Source organism: Rhincodon typus, chromosome 15 (assembly GCF_021869965.1).
Source record: "Rhincodon typus isolate 14 chromosome 15, sRhiTyp1.1, whole genome shotgun sequence".
Taxonomy (NCBI): domain Eukaryota; kingdom Metazoa; phylum Chordata; class Chondrichthyes; order Orectolobiformes; family Rhincodontidae; genus Rhincodon; species Rhincodon typus.
The window spans coordinates 8,863,104-8,885,319 of record NC_063346.1 but is presented as its reverse complement, the minus strand read 5'-3'; positions in this window follow the sequence as shown (position 1 = coordinate 8,885,319).

Here is a 22,216-nt window from a genome sequence, read left to right as displayed (position 1 = left end):
GGCAGCATCAGAGGAGCAGGAAAGCTGACGTTTCAGGCTGGGACCCTTCTTCAGAAAATGATTTAAGTAATTTATTTAAATGTACCTCACCAGCTTTGTGTTCCAGTCTGAACATGCCTTTTTTTAAAAACATGTTTCAGTTTGGGTACTCTTAGATATCTACCTTTTTCAAATGATGTACATTCCAAATATAAGCTTACATGAAAAGAAAACCTAATCAATTAGTTCTGTTTTATTGGTGGTTAATGCACTATTCCAGGTCTACACAGCTGTTTAAAACAGATGTTATTGCTGCCTAAAAGTGGGAACCCTCCCTTTGTCTGAATTCTCTGTTACCTAAAGCTATTGATTAGTTGGTCTGAAATCAGTTTTCTAAATATCTTCCATCAAGATATTGCAATGATTTCCAAAGGCCATTATTGTGGTGAGAGTTTTCCTCAAACCTGATGTAGCAATGCGATTGTTATCTCACGTAATATTAAAAAAAAACTGAATGTGGATAACATGCCATTGAAGAATCCAACAGACATTTATTACCACTAACTATTATGTGCAAACATTACATTCTTTACACGCACAAGTATCTGAGACAATATTAGACTGTTAGGTTGCACAGGGCAGCATGCACACACATAGTGGAATGTCTCATATGATCCAAGAGAGGATAGAGTATGAGAAATTTAACCTCATGCTATGAGGTATACGTGGTATCAGGTGCATGTTTCTTAAAGGAATACCAACATTTTAACTGTAAGATCTCACATGGTAGATGTACCTCTGATTTTCAACATTCATAGTTGTGTTCTTTCAGTTGTACCTCTGCTGTAGTTTTGTAAATAGCTATTATATGGTACAAATAATGTTAAAATGAGATAAAATCACACAATTGAATAAGCATTTATGAGATATGCAATTTAATAGATTGGTGTTAGGGTTAAAGCTAGATAAGTTAAGAGAATGGGTGAAAGGGTGGTGCATGGAGTATTATTTGATTTGATTTATTATTGTCCCATATACCGAGGTACAGTGAAAAGTTTTGTTTTGCATACAGTGCAGACAGATCATACCATACAAAGATCACAGGGTGATTGAACAGAGTGAGGAATACAAAGTTACGGCTGCAAAGAAGGTGCACAAAAAGCAAGTTCAATATTAGATTTGAAATTTGAGAGATCCATTCAGAAGTCTAATAACAGCAGGGAAGAAGCTGTTGGTATGTGTGTTTAAGTTTTTGTATCTTCTGCCTAATGGAAGAAGTTGGAAGAGATTATTACTGGGGTGGGAGGGGTCTTCGATGATGTTGTCTGCCTTCCTGAGGCATCGAGAAGTGTAGATGGAGTCAATGGATGGAAGGTTGGCTTGCATATTAAGAGAAAAGTGTGAGGTTTTTTCACTTTGGTTGTAAGAAATGAAGAGCAGAATATTTTCTGAAAGGGTGAAACTTGCAACTGTTGATGTTCAGAAAGATTTGGTTGTCAGGTAAAGTGACCATAGTGCTGTTGGACATAGGAATGCTATTTCATTAGAGAGAGATGATTGGTCGTGGTTTAACCTGAAGATCACCACACTTCAGGTGAGTGGCAATGTTGGGAAAGTGGGATATTCACGTAGCCTCAGTCGGCATGGGAATTGAACCTATGCTGTTCGCTTCCTTCTGTAAACCAGCCACCTGAGCTAACTGAGAACTCAGTATTCATGAAATGAAAGCAGAAAGCAAACATGAAAGGATAGCAAGTAATTCAGTAGGAAACGACATATAGTCCTGTGTTGTAAGGGGATTTGAAGTGCAAAAATGAGAATGACATCATACAATTGTACAGGGCTTTAGTGATGTCTACAGCTGGATTACTATGCATAGCTTTGGCACTTATGTTTAAGGAAGGATTTGAGGTGAAGCAGCAAATGTCAATTAAATTGGTAACTGGGGTGAGAGATTTGTTTTGTGATAATAGCCTGAGTAAATTGAGCCTGTGTTTTCTGGTGTTTCGAATCCAAGAGGTAATCTTATCGAAACACATGAGGCTTGACAGAATAGACAATGAATGACCATTTTCTCCAGCTGGGGAGTATGGAAATAGAGAAAAAATCAGGATAAGGGACCAAACATTTAGAGCAGTGATCAAGAGAATTCTTTGTTCACTTACACGGTTATGAGCCTTTGGAATTTTTGACTGCAGAATGTTTTGATTATTTCTTTGGTAAGTATATTTAAGGCTGAGATAGGCAGATTTCTTTCATCTTTCAGTGAATAATGGGATGGAAGAAGTGGGTGGGAGACTGAATTTTACATAGAAGATCATAGATGATCAAATGGAATGACAAAGCAGTCTCAAGGATTTGTGCAGTCTACACCTGTTCCTGTTTCTTATGTTGTCATGACACATTAGGATGGCTGGTGAACAGAAAAGTGCATATAAAGATATAAAATTAATTTTCCTTGCCTCTTCATGGGTCCAAAAGTTCTCATATAATGGAAAAAGAATTGATGGCAAGATGCTCTGAGGAAGGGTCACCAGACCCAAAAAGTTAACTCTGTTTTTTCCTTCACAGATGCTGCCAGACCTGCTGAGCTTTTCCAGCAACTTTGCTTATCTTCCTGATTTACAGCATGCGCAGTTCTTTCAGATTTTATGATGGCAAGCAATGTCTATACATGGCAGGTCAAAACATTCAACACAGAGAGAGGTTACTTTGTATTCACTTACAGGATCTGAGCCTCGATGACTGGGCCAGCCATTTATTACCCATCCCTAGTTGTCCTTGAGAAGGAGGCGGTGAGCTGCCTCCTTGAATCACTGCAGTCCAGGTGCTGTCAGTGGACTCACTATATCATAAGGCTGGGAATTCCAGGCTTTTGACCCAGCGACAATGAAGGAATGGCGACATATTTCCAAGTCAGGATGGTGATCGAGTTGGAGGGGAACTTGCAAGTGATCGGGTTTACATTCAGCTGGTGCTCTTGCCCTGCTGGACGGAATTGGTCATGGGTTTCAATGGCGCTGAGTAAGGAGCTTTGGTGAATTTCTGCAGTGCATCTTGGAAGTAGTATACACAATTCCTACTGAGAATTGGTGGTGATGGGAATGAATATTTTGAAGATATGAGGCCAATCAAATGGGCTACTTTGTCCTGGATGGTGTCAAGCTTCTTGAGTGTTCTTGAATCTGCACTCATCCAGCACACTCCCGAATTGTGCTTGTAGATTATGGACAGGCTTTGGGGAGGTCAGGAGATGAGGTACTCACTACAGTATTCCTAGCCTCTGACCTGCTCTTGAAACTACTGTATGTATATGGCTACTGTATGTATATTCCAGTTCAGTTTCTGGCCAACGTAAACCCCCATGAAAGTTGATAGTGTGGGATTTAGTAATGATAATGACATTGAATGTTGAGGAACAGTTGTCAGTTCATTGCTTGTTGGAGATGGTCATTGCTTAGAATTTGTGCAGCACGAATGTTACTTGCTACTTTACAGCCCAAACCTGCATATTGTCCAGGTCTTGCCACATTTAGACATGGATGGCTTCAGTACCTGAGGAGTCACAGACAGTGCTAAACATTGTCCATTCATTGATGATCATTCCCGCTGCCTACCTTATTATGGAGGAAAGGTCATTGATGAGCAGCTGGAAATGTTTGGGCCTCGGATACTGCTCTGAGGAATTTTTGCAGAAATGTCCTGAAGCTGAGATGACTGATGTTTAACAACTAGCGTCATCTTCTCATGTACTAGTTATGACTCCAAACAGTAGAGAGCTTTCCCCTGATTCCCATTAACTTCAGGTTTGCTAAGGCTTCTTGATATCATACCTGGTCAAATGTGGCCTTGATGTGGCAGTCATTCTCGCATCACTCTGTGAAGTGTTGACATTGCCGTAACATTTTTATGCTTACATTCCATTTTTCTTAAGTCTCCCAATCTTCTCTGTTTCTCATTTGTGAATTGATGGCTTTGCTGTCAATAGGGTGGTCCCATTTACTCCTTATCACGGCTAAAACTTACACCTCTTTTACATCTTCATTGTTCGTTCACCACTGCTATCAATATTTTTGTACTTAGCTCTGGTCTCAGTCACAATCTGTTACACTTCCTCCCCCTTTATCTATAGTTTAAAAAAAATTCTCCTGCTCTCGTCATTTCCAAAGATGTGTCATACTGGACTCAAAACATTAACTCTGTTTGTCTCTCTACAGATGCTGCCACACTTGCTGAGTTTCTCCAGCACTTTCTACTTCTATTATTGCTATTGGAACTGTGATATGCAAGTTGGCTGCTACGTCTCCTTATGTTACAAAAGTGAAAGATCTGACAGTAAGATCATGAAAGGTTATCTATAAATGTAACAATTTATTTCCTTGATCTCTAGGAATGAGATCTTGGGAAAGCATATAACATGCAACTTGCACTGTTCTATTCCCGAAATAACTGTTCAATTTGTCTCAGTTCTGTTCCCTTTTTCTCTCATCCAACCCATCTTCCTAGCTGCTTTGCAAATTTTTGTATTTCCATTTTGTGACAATTGGTTAGCTTTGCTGGCTGATCAACTGGTTTGAGATGTACTGTAACACCAATATCTTGCGTTCAATTCCCATACCAGCTTAGGTCACCAGGAATGTATTGTTTTCCCAACAATATGCCTTGCTTGAGGCTTGATGACCCTGAGGTTAAGATTGTCACTGGTCATTTCTCTCTCGTGAGAGACGAACCCTCTGGGACTATGGAAGAATTACATTGTTTCCATTCTGTTTCGATGGTCAACAAGTCTGTGTATCACATTTCCACAATTTGGCTAGTTTCTTGAGGCACGAGTGCTGACATGTGTAAAGGTCTTACCACAGAATCCCTACAGTGTGAAAGCAGGCCATTCGGGCTATCATGTTCACACCGCCCCTCAGAAGAGCATCGCACCCAGACCCACCCCACCTACCCTATCCCCGTAACGCTGCATTTCCCATGGTTAACCCACCTAACCTGCACATCCCTGGAACAATGGGAAATTTTAGCATGGCCAATCCACCTAACCTTTGAGGAAACCAGTGCAGTCAGAGAGAGCCCACACAGACACAGGGAGCATGTGCAAACTCCACACAGACTGCAAATCAAGGCTAAAAATAAACCCGGATCTCTGGTGCTGTGAAGCGGCAGCGCTAACCACTGAGCCACCATGCCACCCTGTGTTTGCTCTCTGCCCTCTGAAGCAGGAGAGAGCAATGCATACCTAACAGAGAACATCTTAAAATGTCTCTGGCCAGCCTTTCAATGGGAAAAGCTGGAGTTTGCCAAGTATGTAGTTATCTTCCTGCCTCTCTGTCCTCAGATAGACAGCCTTCATCATTGGTGGTAAGCTTCCAATCATTTTCACATGGGTGCCCTTCATGTTTGATCGATTGATGCCATGGTTCTGTTGAGAGTCAAGGACGGGTCAATGCAATCAGGCACTGGGCCAGCTGGAGCTGATATACCACTGCAGGAACCTGTCTGTGGCGTGAGGAAAAATATATGTACCTTTTGCATTTGATATAAATGATCAGGGAAAATGCAATATATTATTCAGTTTAATTATACCAGCCAGCCTGAAATTCCAATCGCACAAGTGTCAGAAGGGTTATATTTAACAGCCTCAACCAGCAACTCTCTCCTGTATGAAATAAAACTTCAGGGTCACAAAGTAATTTCTTAGGATATCACATTATGTACGTAATGGCTGTTGCATCAGTTTAAGGGAATAATAGAAAAGGACCAGTACTTCATGTTAAGAACATTTTGTGATATATATACTCAGGCCTGATTCTATTATGGTCGAGCTCTGTAGATGATGAATTGGTTTTAAGCAGTCTCATCTTTTCTCAGTTATTGAAAAGCTATTTCAAGAAAGATATTTCACTGGAGTTAGGGGTCTGTGGCCTGTTAGTGACCAAGCAAGGAATTTAGATGTTGGCTGTTGGTTTCATAGATTAATTTAGGTTGGGTAACTTCAAGCCAGCAATAAGCAGAAATGAGCCATCATGTAGAACTGATCAAGATCCAGTTGCCAACTGTGAAGTGAAAATAACTACTGTTGCAGAAGACACTCTCTCATTAGAGAGACAGAGAGAGAGAGAGAGAAAGAGAGAGACAGCTGGTACTGAGTTTAACCTGTGAGTCACTACATCTCAGGAAAGTTTGAGGAGGCAGCGCCCTCATCATGATCCGCACTAAAACTTGGGGCAGTTGCTGCCAAGACACAGTCGGGAAAGACCACAGTCTGAGATCTTTCTGCTGAAGGTAAATGGGGCCCATTCAGTTATCAGACCCTCCTAGTGCCTCAAATGTACGCAAATATAGGCTTGTGTGTGCAAGAGGGATCTTTTGGTTTTTTTTGGGATGGGATAGTTCACTGTTTTGTTTGTTTGCTTGATATGCAATTGTGCAGAACTAAATTCCTTTGTGACTATATCTACAAAGAGATTTTTTTATGCATAAAGTGTATTTTTGAAATAAGGAAAAAAGACCCTCATCGTAATCTCAGCCATATGGGAACTGATCCCACACTACCGGGGTCACTGCATTGCAAACCAGCCATTCAGTCAACTGAGGCTAACTGATTTTTAAAATTTATTTTCATTCTTTCATGGGATGTAGTCATTGCTCACGAGGTCAGGATTTATTGCCGGTCTCTATTTGCACAGAGGACAGTTAAAAGTCAACCAAGTTACTGTGGGCCTGGAGTCACATGTAGGGCCAGACCAAGTAAACATAGAAACATAGAAAATAGGTGAAGGAGTAGGCTATTCGGCCCTTTCAGCTCACACCACCATTCGATATGATCGTGGCTGATCATGAAATTTCAGTATCCCACTCCTGATTTCTCTCCATACCCCTTGATCCCTTTAGGAACCAGGGCCACATCCAGCTCCATCTTGAATGTATCTAAAAAATTGGCCCCAGCAGTGGGGGAGAAATCCGCAGGTTCACAACTCTCTGAGTTAAGAAATGTTTCCTCGTCTTAGTCCTGAATGGTTCAACCCACATTCTTAGACTGTGACCCCTAGTCCTGGACTTCCCCAACATCGAGAACATCCTTCCTCTATCTAGCCTGTCCAGTCCCATCAGGATTTTATATGTTTTTATGCGATCCAAACTCATTCTTCGAAAATCCAGTGACAAAACCAGTCTACCCAATCTTTCTTCATTTGTCAGTAAGTAAAGACCATAGGCTTTCTTCTCTCAGAGCGTGAGTAAATCAGATGGATTCTAATGACAATCGACCATTGGTTACAGGGTGGCTACAAGGCTAGCTTTTTAATTTTGACTTTATTTTATTGAAATCAAATTTCACCACCTGCTATGGTGGGGATTCAAACCCACATCCCCAGAATGTTAGCCTGCGGTTTAGCATTCGCATTCCGATGACATTATCACTGTGCCACCATCTACCTGAATCCAGTGACCTTGCCTGTGAATGAGAAGAACATATTCTTGCAGGGAGTTAACAAATTCTGAACGAAGCCAGTCTGTCCTCACCGATGACCATAAGTGGTGCTATTTTGATTGAAAAACCTCCTGGGCTCCATAGAATTTATAGCATTTACAAATTTGGCCTTTTTTGAGGGTCATCCAATTGTCACTTTAAGAGACACTAATTCTGAACATGTTCATATAAAGTTGAGCGGCACAGAACTGCAAAGCTTTGCAAACCATTTTCTTTTTGAGTTTTGTAAACGTGGTAATGCAGATAAAATACAGGTTAGCTGTGGTCCACAGAATTGCAGGACATATTCTGAAGGGTTTGGGGGATGTCGAAAGGCTCCTATTAGTACAATGCCAGAGTACTCGCTAGTTGCACAGCAGTGCATTTCCAGATGAATGTGAGAGCAGGAGAATGCAAACCGTGGACCCTTCTCCATACACAGTCTGAACACGATGTACAAAATCAATGGGAGCATTGACTTTCACCATTGAAGATAATGAAACTTGAGTTTAGTAAAAATCTAGTAGTAAATGCTAGCCTAACAGTGACCATGTAACCACTATTGAATTTTGTAAAAACCCATTTGATTCACTAATGATCTTTACGGAAGGAAATCTGCCATCCTTAACTGGCCAGGCCTGCATGTGATCACCATGCAAGGTGGTTTGACTCCAAACTACCTACTGGGCAATTCGGGATGGGCAATGAGTGCTGACCTAGCTAGCCACATTCACAACCCAGGAACAAATGAATGAAAAGATATTTCCGACCCTTAAAACTTCCATTACAGATTTACTATATCGGTACAGAGCAAACAATTAGAGAGAAAAGTCACTGGCTCTGTTAGTTTTTAAGTGCAACATTGCGATAAATCATGAACGAATTAAGTGGCAGCACTGACAACACGATTGCAACATAAAATCTGAGACTCTGTTGAAGGCTTACTCAAATTCTTCATCTCATGACTCTCATCAGACAACCAGTCTCACCGATCTTATTCCACCAGGTTTCTCGTGAATAATTTAAGCCCTGGAATTGGGCAAGTGAATCGTTACCTGAAATTAATATACAACAAGAGAAGTTTAAATCAATGCCTTGTGACCCACACTGCAGATTTCTTATTAAGAGTGGAAGATGCTTCTATGTGGTTTGTGACTTACCTTAAACTGCCTTTACTGTTGTCTTCCAGGAGCCTTCTGAAAAAGGGCACTACACTCCACTGAGTTGCTATATTGGAAGGGTGAATGATTATGAGCACTTTGGAATAACCAATGTTAGCCATTCAGCCTTTCGAGCCTGCTGTGCTATACAAATAGACCACGGCCAATATGTAAGACCATCGAATTATAGAACGCAGAAGGAGTCCATTTCACCCATCACCGCTCTTTGAAAGTGCAATCAGGTTCTTACCTCCTCTAATGTTCCTTTCCTGTTGACCTTCAAATGTTTTCTTGCATCTTAACCCCATTTACTCACTTCAGCTCAACCACCCTTGAATATATCCTTTGAATTTCTGTGAGCCAGGATGGGCTTTGCAGTTCCCTTCTGCATGAAAAGCTGTGGCAATGTGAAAAATTGTGTATTAAAAGCAAGGATATAAAAATACGCAGAGAGGGAATGGAAGTGATATTGGAATGAACAGCTCCTGCAGGCCCCAGTGCTCCAAGCCTGCTCCTTCTCTGCTGTAATTTCTGACATTCCACAGAACAGACAAATTCTGAACAAGAATATTTCATCTCAAGCGTATTGGGTCTCGTTCATAAGCAGCAAAAACAAAGCACGAAACAAGTTTGTACTGTTTTCATCTCTTAACAGAGCTGTCAGAATAAATGGACTCAGATTCCACTGGATGAGTGAGAGCGCTGTAGCATAAAGATATCTGCTGTCACTTTGCACCAATACAATACTATACCGCTATTGTAATGTAGGAAATTCAGCCAAAAATTTTTCACAGCAAGATCCCAAAAATATGATAATAGACAGATCATCTGCTTCTGCAGCACAAACATAGGGAATACTGGAGAAATTCAGCACATCGATGCAGAGAGAAACAGAGTTAACGTTTTGAAGCTGGTGTGACACAATTTCAGAACTCGAATTCATCTGTTTCAGTGTTGTTGATTTAGGAATAAGGGACTGGACTGGGCAGACATGAGGAATCCCATGGATTTTTTCCCCTCCAATTATTACAATGAGATATTTTTGCAGCCATCTGCGAGGCCAGATGAACCCTCAGTTTAATATCGAATCAAAAAGTCGGCTCTGAAGGAAGTGCAGCAATTTTCTTGACACAGGATTGGGATTATCGCTCTCTGAAGTGATGCTGAATCCACAATGATCTGACCCAGGTGAGACAATGACTAATGGAGTCACAGTGGATGGAAATGAAATGTACAAGGCATGATGAGTAAACTTGAGGATGATACAAAATTAGGAGATATCATTAACTGCAAGGAAGGTTATCAAAAATTAAAAGAGGGATCTTGTTCAGATGGGGAAGTGGGCTGTGGATTGGCAAATGCAATTCAATACAGATAAGTGTGAGGTACTGCACTTTGGAAAGCCAAACCAAGGCAAGACTTGTACAGTAAATTATAAGGTCCTGGGGAGTGTTGTGGAATAGCGGGAGCAAGGAGTACAAGCACACAGTCTGTTGAAAGCGGCGTCACAGGTGGACAGGGTGGTGAAGAAGCATTTAGCATGCTGGCCTTCATTGGTTGAGGCATTGAGTATAGGTGTTGGGATGTTATGTTACAGTTGTATAAGTCATTGGTGAGGCAGCACTTGGAGTATTGTGTACAGTTTTGGTCACCCCGTTAAAGAAATGGCATAGTTAAATTGGAAAATGTGCAAAGAAGATTTATGAGGATGTTGCCAGGACTAGTAGGCCTGAGTTATAGGGAGAGGTTGGCCAGGATAGGACTTTATTCCTTGGAGCGTAGTAGAATGAGTGTGACCTTATTGAGGCATATAAAATCATAAGGGGCACAGATAGGATGAATGCATATAATCTTTTTTCCCATGGATAGGGAATTGAAAACTGGAGGGCATAGATTTAAAGTGACAGGGGAAAGATTTAAGAAGGACCTGAGGGGCAATTTCTTCACGTAGAGAGTGGTGCATATATGGAATGGGCTACCAGAGAAAGCTGAGGCAGGTACAATAGCAGAATTTAAATAACATTTGGATAGGTACATGGAGGTAAAGGGTTTAGAGGGATATGGACCAAATGCGGGCAATTGGAAGTAGCTGTGTGGACACCATGGTCAGCATGGACCAGTTGGGCTGAAGGGTCTGTTTCCATGCTGTATGACTCTATGAATATTTTGGATCTAATTCTTTTCAGCAGCATTTTAACCCATATTTCATAACCTTTTGAAGTCTGCAATATAATAGATATCTGATGGTCTTGCAAGATCATCGTCTGGAAGTATTTCTGCTGTAGGGGTGACAGCTGATGCCATTCAGTTTGCTTCATTTAAGTTCTGTCTAAACTTGGCTGATGGCAGTAAATCATATGTGCTGAGCTGCAAAATATAAAAATAAGAGAAAAAAGCTCAGCGGACAATTTCCATTGAGGCAGTGACCCTTTAAAATTAAACACAATTGCCTCTCATACTCAGTCCGAACAAGTAAATTTCATTGTCTTAAAGATTAACTGTGGAGACTTGTTTTATTCAGATTGTGGGAGATCAGAGTGTGACTTCCATGTGACTTCTCTTACACAAACGACATTTGTAAGCCCACGCTACCCTGATGCATGCGCATACTCTATGTTTATAAATAATGAAGGAAAACAGTTGTATTTTTGAAATATCTTTCATGGCTTCAGGCCATTACAAAGTGCTTTACAGCCAACGGTTTTTCTTTTAAAATTGTAATGCAGCACATGTATAGGCAATCTGAGCACTACAAATTCCGAGAAACAGCAATATGGGCAGATGGCTAGATAGTATTCTGGAGGCTGGGGCTAATATGACACCATGGCAGATTTTGGAATTTGAATTAAAACCATTAAACCAAAACTGAAATTCCAAGTCTAATAATGATCACAAAACCATTGTTGGTTTGTGTAGAAATACCTGTTGGGTTCACCAATGATCTTATATAAGGAAAGATATTATTTCATTGGAGTTAGGTGAGCAAAAGTTCATTGAGATGATCCCCAGTTACAAGGAATTGTCTTATGAGCAAAGGCTAAACAACTTAGGACTCTACTCAATGGAAACTGGAAAAATGAGAGGTGACCTGATTGAAACATACAGCATTCTTAAGGGGCTTGACGGGCTAAGTGATGAGAGTGTGAACAAAAAGAATAAAAGAGAAGTACAGCATTGGAACAGGCCCTTCATCCGTCCAAGCCTGTGCCAATCATCATGCCCTCCCTAACTAATCTAAAGAAGAAACCTTCTGTTCTTATTCGGTCCATATCCCTCTATTCCCTCCCTATTCATATAACCATCCAGATGCCTCTTAAATGTCACCAACATTCCAACTCCACCACCTCTTCTGGCAGTGTATTCCAGGTCCTACCACTCTCTGTGTGAAAAACTTCCCTCGCACATCTTCCTTAAACTTTCCCCCTCTCATCTTGAACCTGTGCCCCCTTGTAATTGAAGCTTCAACCCTGGGAAAAAGCCTCTGACTATTCACCCTATCTATGCCTCTCATAATTTTGTAGACGTCTATCAGGTCTCCTCTCAGCTGCCATCTTTCCAGTGAAAATGATCCTAATCTTTTTAACCTTTCCTCATAGCCAGTGCCCTCGAGACTAGGCAACATCCTGGTGAACCTTCTCTGTACCCTCTCCAAAGCTTCCTGATCCTTCTGGTAATGTGTGGTGACCAAAACTGCACTCAATACTCCAAATGTGACCTAACAAAGATTTTATATAGCTGCAAAATGGTTTGCCAACTCTTGTACCCCATGCCCTGGCTGATGAAGGCAAGCATGCCATATGCCTTCTTAATCACCTTGGTCACCTGTGTTGCCACTATTAGAGAACTGTGGACCTGCACACCCAGATCCATCTGTATGTTAATGTTCCTAAGGGTTCTGCCATTTACAGTATAATTTACACCTAAACTGATCCTCCAAAATACGTCACATCGCAGTTGGCTGGATTAAACTCCATCTGCTACTCCTGTGCCCATGTTGCCAATCTGTCTATATCCTGCTGTATCCTTTCACAATCATTAGCATTATCAGAAACTCCACCAATCTTCACGTTATCTGCGAACTTGCTAATCATACCACCCACATTTTGCTCCAGATGATTTATGTATACTACAAACAATAGAGGACCTAAGACTGATCCCTGTGGAACACTGATTAGTTACCCGTCTCCATTCTGAAAAACACTCTTCCACCGCTACCCTCTGTCTTATATGACCAAATCAGTTTTATATTCATCTAGCCAGTCCACCCCCGAATCCTATGTGATTTTAGTTTTTGTACCAAACTGCAAATGCCTTACTAAAGTTCATTTAAATGACATCCACAGCCCTTCCCTCATCAATTTTCTTTGTCACTTCTTCAAAAACTTCAGCCAGGTTGGTGAGACATGACTTTCCCCAGACAAAACCATGCTGCCTGTCACTAACTAGCCCATTTTCTTCCAAATGTGCATATATCCTGTCCCTCAGTATCTTCTCTAAGAGCTTCCCTACCACAGACATCAGGCTCACCAGCCTATAATTTACTGGATTATCCCTGCTTTCTTTCTTAAACAAGGGAGCAACATTGGCTAGTCTCCAGTCCTCTGGAACTTTGCCTGTGGTCAAAGAGAATGTGAAGATGTCTGCTAACATCCTAATTATTGCTTCCCTTGCCTCTCGCAGTAACCTGGGATAAATCTCATTTAGGATACCCAAAATTTCCTCAATCAATATATTGACATTCTCTAGAGTATTCACACACTCATCCCTGACCTCAACATCAGTCATGTCCTCCTCCTTGGTGAACACTAATACAAAGTACTCATTAAGGATCTCTCCCACTTCCTGTGGCTCCACGTATGACTTTCCTCCTTTGTCCTTGAGTGGGCCTATTCTTTCCCTTGCTACCTTCTTCCTTCTCATATATGTATAAAAAGCCTTGGGATTCTCCTTGACCCTGTTTGCTAGAGACATTTCATGGCCCCTTTTAACTTTCCTAATTCCAGTTTTACGTTCCTTTCTAATTTTTCTATACTCCTGAAGGGCTTCATCAGTTTGTAGCTGCCTAGATCTATCGTATGCTTCCTTCTTCCTTTTGACTAAGCTTACAATTTCCCATGTCATCCATGGTTCCTGAATCCTGCCATTCCTATCCTTCAGTTTTGCAGGGACATGCATGTCCTGCACTTTAATCAATTGGTCTTTAAAAGCCTCCCACAAGCCAGACGTAGATTTGCCCTCAAATAACTGCTCCCAATCCACGTTCCCCAGTTCATGTGTAATGTGAATGTAATTGGCCCTTGCCCAATTAAGCACCCTCGCCCAATGGCCACTCTTGTCCTTATCCATGACTACTCAAAATCTTATGGAGTTGTGGTCACTAAGCCCAAAATGCCCTCCTACTGAAGCAGCGATCACCTGTCCTGGTTTATTCTCTAATACCAAGTGTAGTATGGCCTCCTGTCTGGTTGGATTGTCAACATATTGTCTCAAAAAGCCCTCCTGGACACATCCAACAAATTGCTCTCCATCTGAGCCACTGGATCTAAGGGAGTCCCAATCAGTAAGAGGAAAGTTGAAGTCACCCACCACAATTATCCTGCTTTTTTCACACCTTTCCAGTATCCATCCAGGACCCTGGAACCAGGGAGGCAACACACCATCTTAAAGTCACAGCAATGCCTGTGTGTGCCCCTGACTATCGGGTCACCTACTACTATCGCTCGCCTGGTCTTTGCGCCACTCTGATCTACCGCAGAACCGGTTGTGGTGCCACAAGTCTGGTTTGTACTATCTCTGAGAGGCTATCCCACCCCCCCCCCCCCCCATAGTATCCAAAACGGTATAGCAGTTAGAGAGGGGAATATCCACAGGAGATCCCTGCACTATTTGCCTGCCTCTCCTGGCAGTCACCCATCTATCTGTCTGGACCTGTGTAACCAGCTCCCTAAAGCTAGTGTCTGTCACTCTCTCCGCCCCCTGTGTGCACCGCAGTGTGTCCAGCTGCTTCTCTAACTGAACCACACGGTCTGTGAGGAACTGCAGCTGGTCACACATCCTGGAGATGTCAGGGACACTGGACAGCCCCCAGATTTCCCACATCTGACAGGAGGAGCATACCACTGCCCTAGCTGCCATCTCCACACTTGTACGCTTAAAAAGAAGTTAAGAATCTTAAACTTGCCTGTCCTCCTTGCAGTGCCTTTTCTTTTTTAGAGGAAGTGGGAGGTGGGGAAGCACTCTCTAATGTAGGTTTGACCACTCCTTGACACCAGTTCCTCTGTGATATTCAGACCGATCATGGTGACTGCAGTGCCATGTCCCAGAATTCCTTTCAGTGACGTCTCTGCTGCCCTCTGATTTGATGCTGTTCCTCACATCAATCACTGAGGGTGTCCTGTCGCGATCCACTTTCCAGTCATATGGGAGAGTATAGGATTAGAGGGCATAGACTCTGAATAAAAATGAGGTGAGAATGAGTTCCTTCTGTCAGAGGGTTGTGAGTCTTTGGAACACCTTGCCACGAAGAACTGTGATGGGCAGAGCCCTTATGTATATTTAAGGCTGAGGCAGATAGATTCTTGATCAAGAGTTAAAGGGAAAGGGCAGGAAAGTAGGCAGACAGAATGGTGGATCAAGCTCATGGGCTGAATGGTTTACTCATAGTGCTATTTTGTATGGTCCAATGGTCTTTCGGAAGGAAATCTGCCATCCTTACCTAATCAGGCCAACATATGCCTCCGCACACATGGCAATGTAGTTGACTTTTAACAACTCTCTGGGCAAAATATGAATGGACAATGAATGCTAAACTAATGACACCTACATCTTAAGAATGAATAAAATAAATAGCCTGGTGACCTGCTTTGTAGTGAGGTTTCTTGAACAACAAGAATTTGCCAAGGCCTGGGGAAAACCACTTTGCTTTTTTTTTAGAAATAATGGAATGGGATCCTTTGGGAATAAAATTCATTAAAACAACTGGCCTGAATATTGTTTCGATTATCTACATGGAGGCTGAGGCAACACTGTCCATCAACACTAAAATCCAAAGGCACATTTGAACTTGGTTATAATTGAAGTAACCAATAGTATATTCTGTATTCACTTTCCTGACGTTAATTCTGGTCACTCCTATGCATGAAGGATTCATCAGTGCCTGCAGCATTACTCCTTTAGAAATTGAAATTAGCTTTTGAGGAGAGAAGATAAAACAGGGGAAGGTTATCTTTACTCATCAGTAAATCAATAACTAGCAGGCATAACATGAAAGTGATCATCAGATGAGAGGCGAGGAGCTTCTTTTAGAATTGCAGAGTTAGGACAGGCACAATGACGGAACCAAAATCTGTTATGGCATTTGATTGTGAAATTGATAGATATTTGAGGAAAAGAAAATTAAAAGATGCGGTGTATTACAATTCTAGCCCCCTTTTCTGGAGAATCACAGATCAAAAGTACCTTTCAGATAATGTCCATCAATTTCAGGTATAGACAAGCAATCCCAAAATGCTTAAATAGGTCTGAAGCACTTTTTAGATTTGGATTTAGATTTTATTGTCACATGTACTCAAGCACAGAATTACAGGAGTACAGTGAAAAGTGTACAATACTGCAACACACAGCGCCACCTTAGGTACAAAGGTACGTAGGTACAAAAAACATCAGTATTCTCACCCAAAGGAAAGGGTGGAGTGTCGGATTCTTAGGGTAGAAACAGTTCTGTCTACAGGCAGAGATATTTAGGAGGAGAAGGGCTCAAACTGTTTGATGTGAAACCTTTATTATCCTTTTTGACAATTGCCTCTGCTGGAACATGAGTGTAGTACCATACATATTTCTAAATGTTTCTATGACCAAATACTACTCTCTGTGTAAAAAAACCTGCCTCGAACATTTCCTTTAACCTTTCCCCCTCTCACCTTAAACCTGTGTCCTAAATATTTGAAATTTCCATTTTATAAAGTCGATTCCAACAATCCACCCGATCCATGTCTCTCTTAATTATATATACTTCTGCACTGCACCTCTCAGTTTCGGACACTTTAGTGAAAACAATCCAAGTTTGTCCAACTTCTCCTTGTAGCTAATACACTCTAGGCAACATTCTAGAAAACCTCTTTTGCACCCTCTCCAAAACCTCTACATCCTTCCTGTAGTTTACCAACCAGATATTGCACACAATACCCAAAATGTGGTCTAACTAAAATTTTACACAGCTGCAACATGGCTTGCCAACTTTTATACTCAGTGCCCCAACCATTGAAGGTAATCATGCCATACACTATCTTTACCAACTTATCCACTTATGTTGTCACTTTCAAGGAGCAATGAATTTGCATCCCAAGATCCCTCTGTATGTTAACACTCCTAATGGTCCTGCCATTTAATGTGTAATTTCCTTTTGCATTTAACCTCACAAATTATATCAAGTCACACTCACAACCTCACTCCATCTGCTATTTCTCTGTTCACTTTTCCAGCTGATCTATATCCTGCTGTATCCTTTGACAACATTCCTCACTGACCACAATTTCACCAATTTTCGTGTCATTTGTAAATTACTCATCACAACACCTACGTTTTATGCAAATTATTTATATTTATTACAAACAACAGAGATCCCAGCTCAGATCCTTGCAGAACAACACTAGTCACATACTTCCAGCCAAGAAAACACGCCTCCACAACTACTCTCTGACTTCTATGACTAAGCTAATTTTGTATCCACTTACCAATTCATCATGGATCCCATGTGACTTAATATTCTGGACCTACCATATGAAACTTTGTCAAATACTTTAGTAAAGTCCTTGCCCTATCCTCATCTATCATCTTTGTCACTTCCTCAAAAAAAGTCTAAATTGTAAGACAAAACTACTCCTGCACAAGGTCAAGCTGACTATCTCTAAGTCCAATCTTTCCTAAATGTGAGTAAAACCTGTCTCTAAGAGTCTTCTCCAATAATTAACCCATCACTGATGTAAGGCCCACCAACCTATAATTTCCTGGATTATCCCTGTTGCCCTTCTTAAACAAAGAAACAATATTGGCAATTCTCCATTCTTATGGGACCTTGCCAGTAGCTAAAGAGGATTCAAAGATCTTTGTCAAAGTCCCAACAGTCTCCTTCCTTGCCTCCCTCAGTATCCTGGAATAGAAGTCCTCAGGCCCTGGGGATTTATCTCACTTAATGTTTTTCAAGACACCCAACACCTCCTCCTTCTTAATATCGATATGTCCTACAGTATTAACATACCCCTCCCTAATCTTACTCTCATCCATGTCCTTCTCCTTGGAGAACATCAATGTGAAGTACTCATTGTGGATCTCACTCACATCCTCTGGCTTTATGTATAAATTCCCTCCTTTGTCCTTGAGTGGACCTACCCTTTCCCTTACTACACGCTTGCTCTTAATATAACAATAAAATGCCTTGGGATTCTTCTTAACCATACTTGCCAAGAACATTTCATGTCTCTTTTAGTCCTCCTAATTCCTTGTTTAAGGTCTTTCCTGCTCCTTTATATTCCTCAAGGGCCTTGTCTGATTTCAGTTTCCTAAACCTTACATATTCCTTCTTTTTCTTTTTCACTAAACTTCCAGTATCTTTTGCCATCCAGAATCTTGCTATCTTTACCTTGCATCCTCACAGTAACATGCTGGTCCTAAACTCTAGTCAACTGGCCTTTAAAAGAATCCCACATGCCAGATATGGATTTGCCCTCGAACAGCCACCTCCAAACTAATTTCTCCAGTTGTTGTCTAAACTGCTGCAGTTCACCTTCTCACAGTTTAACACTTCCACCAAAGGACCAGTCTTATCCTTGTCCATAATAATCTCTCAATTTACGAATTATGATGACTGTTCCCAAAATGCACCCTCACAGAAACTTCCATCACCTAACCAGATTCATTCCCCAACATAAAGCCAAGTATGGCCCTTTCCCTAGTTGGGCTATCTATATATTGTTTCAAGAAACCCTCCTGGATGCACCTAACAAAATTCTGCCCTATCTAAGCCCCTGGGAGTCTCAGTCCATACTGGTGAAGTTAAAAATCACCCACTATAATAACCCTGTTGTTTTTACATTTCTCCATAACCTGCTTACATATGTGTTCATCTGTCCCCTGCTGATTGGTGGGACACTGAAATTGTTGCCCCATATGACCACACTAAATGAGCCCTACAAGTTGTTCTCTCATAGTGTAGCTCTGACATTCTTTTTAATCTTTAGTGCAATTCCTCCACCCTTTACATCCTTCTTTATCACACCTGAAACATCTAACCCTGGAATGTTGAACTGCCAGTCCTGCCCTTTCCTCAACCAAGTTTCTGCAATGGCTGCAACATTGTAGTTCCATTTCCTAGTTGAGGCTCCTATCTCATCTGCCTTACCTGTTATACTCTTTGTACAATCTACAAGGTACAAGACAGGAATGTGATGGAATAGTCTCCACTTGCCTGGATGGGTACAGCTCCAACAACACTCAAGAATCTTGACACCATTCAGGACAAAGCAGCCCATTGATTGGCGCACCCCAAATCCATAAGCCGACTTCCCCTCCACCACTGACACTCAATAGTAGCAGTGTATAGTATCTACAAGATGTACTGCACAAATTCACCCAAACCCTTAGACAGCACCTTCCAAACCCAAGACCTCTTCTATCTAGAAGGACAAGGGGAACTAGTGCATGGGAACATACCACCTGCAAGTTCCCCTCCAAGCTACTCACCTCAGAAATATATCACCATTCCCTTACTGCCGCTGGGTCAAAATCCTGGAATTCTCTTCCTAAAAGCAGTGTGGGTCAACCTAGAGCACATGGACTGCAGTAGTTCAAGAAGGTAACTCACTATCACCTTCTCAAAAGCAATGGACAATGAATGCTGGCCTAGCCAGCAACAAACACACCTGATAAGTGAATTAAAAAAAAACAATGGGGAACATTCCATCTCACTCCTGACTTGCGCTGTGTAAATGGGGAGAAGCTTTCAGGAGTCAAGGGGCAAGTCACTCACTGCAGGATTCCTGGTCTCTGATTGAATGATCAAGATCCCTTTCCCTCATTTCATGTTGTGCCTGTACTTCTACAACTTGTCCAGCTCAGTTTTTGGTCAATAGTAATTTGTTAATCATCCTTTGTGGACAATGGTTCATTACCTTCGTGTCCAGAAACAAACCCCTCAGTGATGCATTTCGTCATCAAAATGTTGGATTCTTGATTTAGCAAAATGAAGACTATATGTATATTTAAGGCAGTGATGAAGTCTTGATCAGTAAAAGGGAATCAAGGGCTACGGGGAAAGAGCTAGAAAGTGGACATGAGGAGCATTGTATCAGCCATGTTCCTATTAAAAGTGGAGCAGACTTAAGAGGCAGAATGGCCTACCCTTGTTCCTATTTCTTATGGTTTCATGGACTTAAATAAATTATAAAGCGTGTACAGGTTTATGGGGGAAATAGTAAATTGAAAATCTAAATTGATTCCAAGAGAAAAAAAAGAATTGCTACAATCTCTTTTTTCTAGTGCAGAATCCAGTTGTAAATTGCTATAGTAAAAGATATTTTATGCGTGATACCCATCAAATCTTAAAGCTTGTCTTAAGTGAATGAGAGACACCCAAGTTAGTGAAATGAATCAGACTTCCTGTTTGCTTCCTCAATTCGTATGGCTTTTCTTGAGCTGTGAAATGAATTTCTTACTCATAGTGACAGTTTTTAATTGTAATTTAGTTTCTCCAGTTTCATGTTCCAAATTTAGTACCAAAAATATCTCCTGAAAGACAGCCTTCCTCTTATTCTGGGTAGACTTATGTAACTGTTAATTTTTGGTATGTTATGTGCCCCTGTATTGCTTGGAAGGCACACAGTGAATATTGTGGTGGTCAAAACTTTTACCTGACTCATGGACTTGGTTCATAAGAGTATAACATGGTTCCCAGCTGAACATGGTTCCTTATTAATTCCTACATGGTGTTGGCTTCCTGACATTAGAAAAGATGTGATTCTGAACAGTATTTTTTTTTAGGTATGTGCATTTATCATCAATGAATACTCATTTCTGTTAAGAAAAGCATTAATGTCGACAAGTCTCCAGGACTTGATGGGATTTATCCCAGAATACTGAGAAAGGCTAGGCAGGAAGTTAATGGGGCCTTCTACCAAAATCTTTATTTCCTCTTTAATCACAGGAGAGGTCCCAGAGGACTGGAGGATAGCCAATTTTATTCCTTTATTTAAGAAGGTCAGCAAGGTTAATCCAGGAAATCACTGGCCAGTGAGCCTTATATCAGTGGCAGGGAAATTATTGGAGAAGATTCTTAGGGACAGTATTTATTCACATTTGGAATTTCATGAACTTATTTGTGATAGGCAGCATGGTTTTGAGTGGGGAAGTCTGTCTCATAAACTTGTTTGAATTTTTTGAGGAAGTGAAAAAAGATGATTGATGAGAGCAGGACAGTAGGTGCTCTCTATATGGACTTCATCAAGGCCTTTAACAAGGTCCTTCACGGAAGGCCGATACAGAAGATGAAGTCACATGGGATCCATGGTGAGCTGGAAAAGCTCAGCAGGTCTGGCAGCATCTGTGGAGAGAAATCAGAGTTAATATTTCGGGTCAAGTGACCCTTCCTCAGAACTGCATCCGCAATTCTTTCGGTTTTTATTTAGCAAAAGAACAAATGTGTTCTTTCATAGTGTGTTTCTGATTTCATTATAAGCACAGAGGGAAAATCTCTCTCATTCAGTGTCTTTTCCCAAACTCTGTAAAAATCATGAAAGATTTCTACCAATCGATCAAATTTTATTTCGTTCAATCTACAAATGTTTGGAATGGAGTGTCTTTGTGTATTAGAACAGAGCTTTTAGCTGCTTGTTGATTGTAGCATTGGATGTGAAAGGACTTTGACCATTTTCAGCTCAGCTCCCACAATTTCTAATGGTAACATATTGGTAATCTCATTGCAGCAGAGATAAAATATCATGTCGGTGGATGAAGGAATTATCTTTTGAGATCAGAGGGATAGTACACAATTTAGGGCATAAAGAGAGCGTTAAAACGAGCTGACTGAGGTTTGCGAAATCATGAATGGGCTGGACCTTTCTGCTTGTCAAAGAAACAAGAATGAAAGGGCATTGATTTAAAGTGATCTGTGAACAAAGCAAGGGCATTATGAGATAAAGACTTTTCACACAACTGATTGTCAGGGCATGGAATGCACTGATCAGAAATGCGGTGAAGGCGAGTACAATTGAGGTGTTCAAAAGGGCGTTGGATTTTCTTTTGGATAACAATATGAGGAAAAGTCCACATTCAGTGGCCTCACTCCTCCCTAGTTCTATAATCTCCTGCAGCCCAAAGCTCTTGTTGTCTAATGTTTTAACGAAGATCTGTAGCTCAGGTTGCGGTTGGAATTGCTGGTTGGTTCGCCGAGCTGACTGGTTTCTGTATCCCTTCTAGGTGACATCATCAGTGCTGTGTAGCCTCCATTGAAGTGCTGTTGGATCATCTACATACCACTACAGTACATAACCGGAAACAAGACTGCCCACCATGACAGGCCGGACCATATAAATTCAGAGCGGGACAGAATAAC